This window comes from Lucilia cuprina, chromosome 2, assembly GCF_022045245.1.
Source record: "Lucilia cuprina isolate Lc7/37 chromosome 2, ASM2204524v1, whole genome shotgun sequence".
NCBI lineage: Eukaryota > Metazoa > Arthropoda > Insecta > Diptera > Calliphoridae > Lucilia > Lucilia cuprina.
The window spans coordinates 17,091,103-17,093,049 of NC_060950.1; the positions used below are offsets into that span (position 1 = coordinate 17,091,103).

Below are 1,947 nucleotides of genomic sequence, written 5' to 3' on the forward strand. Positions count from 1 at the left end.
CTAGAACTGAACTAGAACTGAACTAGAACTGAACTAGAACTGAACTAGAACTGAACCAGAACTGAACTAGAACTGAACTAGAACTGAACTAGAACTGAACTAGAACTGTACTAGAACTGAACTAGAACTGTACTAGAACTGAACTAGAACTGAACGAAAACTGAACTAGATCTGAACTAGAACTGAATTAGAATTGAATTAGAACTGAACTAGAACTGAACTAGAACTGAACTAGAACTTAACTAGTACTGAACTAGAACTGAAATAGAACTGAACTAGAACTGAACTAGAACTTAACTAGAACTGAACTAGAACTGAACTAGAACTGAACTAGAACTGAACTAGAACTGAACTAGAACTGAACTAGAACTGAACTAGAACTGAACTAGAACTGAACTAGAACTGAACTAGAACTGAACTAGAACTGAACTAGAACTGAACTAGAACTTAACTAGAACTGAACTAGAACTGAAATAGAACTGAACTAGAACTGAACTAGAACTTAACTAGAACTGAACTAGAACTGAACTAGAACTGAACTAGAACTGAACTAGAATTGAACTAGAACTGAACTAGAACTGAAATAGAACTGAACTAGAAATGAACTAAAACTGAACTAGAACTCACCTAGAATTGAACCAGTTTAAAGAACATATTCGTTATTCTCGTTTCTCAACACCCTTTCATAAGTTAAAAAGATGCTTGTTGAATGTGCAACATAGTAAAAGAAAATCTACAATTTCTATGCCAAGACAATACAACAAATGAAAAAAAAAAAACTTAAAGCAAAACTTCAAACAAACAAGTTGTTTTTTGTATTTATTTAACCATGTTTGGTCCGCAAAAAACAGTAGTCGAAGAAATAATAAAACTAGGAAAAGATCTTCTTGTTGTTGTTGGCGGTTAAGGGTACTAGTAGTTTGCTAGTCGCAGAAAAGTATTGTTTTAACGAACTAACTATAACAGGAGTAGTCTGCAGTTGAAATTACTAACTCCACACTTGTGTAAAAACTTGCTGCTTCGGTGATGATGACGATAAAATAAAATTTTCATTTTTACAAAAGACCACAGAAACTAACACTGTCAGACAATAGAAACGACCGACACATAGACGTTGGCATAAAATGCGTTGTAATTTGTAAGAAAATTTAGTTAAAGGAATTTCGACTATTCAACACTGGAATTCATAATGTTTACATGGTGATTGTAATTAGTTGTGAACTAGTTGTTTGCATTTTATCTCTTAAACTTTGCTAATTTAGATCAATTTATATCTTTTTATTATAAGAAATATTCACATTTTTTGTATTTGACTAAAACCGGAACTGTTGCAAACATTTTTCCGTATTCCAAATTAAATATTTAAAATGTAATTTACCTACCAAAATTTGAATTGTTTTAAGAATTTTCTTTAGAAAACCTTGGGCAAAATGTTGCTATTTTAGCAAATTTCATTCTAAAGAATTTCCTCTTGGTAATATATAGTGCTTAAGCACTTTTTTTATTGAAATTTGCGCTCGCAGCTAAATCACATTTTCTTGTTCGATTTTTTTCTTTTTTCTTCAGCCAACGATCAATATTTTTCGTTGTTCAATATCATTATTGGTTGGCTTTATGTTCTTTTTTTTTTTGTTGCATGAATTGTGTGTATGTTGCAATAATAGCAAAATTTTGTTTTTTTTTTTTTGCGCAGTTTTACTTCAGGTGAAAGACAACATTAATTGCCAGCAATCAGGCCAAAAGCCATTTAACAACCACACATACTTAAAGAGACACCCATACATACACTAAATGAAATAAATATATTAAGGGGTCCATTCCAATATCGATACTGACTACACTATTACTAGACTATGACTAGACTATGACTAGACTATGACTAGACTATGACTAGACTATGACTAGACTATGACTAGACTATGACTAGACTATGACTAGACTATGACT

The 1,947-nt window shown here is 31.6% G+C and overlaps 1 protein-coding gene across 1 annotated transcript in view; it reads left to right on the forward strand.

Moving 5' to 3' along the window:
• Window positions 1–1,947, forward strand: part of LOC111678717 (fibronectin type-III domain-containing protein 3A) — a 332,499-nt gene that overhangs the window by 76,698 nt on the left and 253,854 nt on the right. The gene's annotated exons all lie outside the window — the stretch shown is intronic.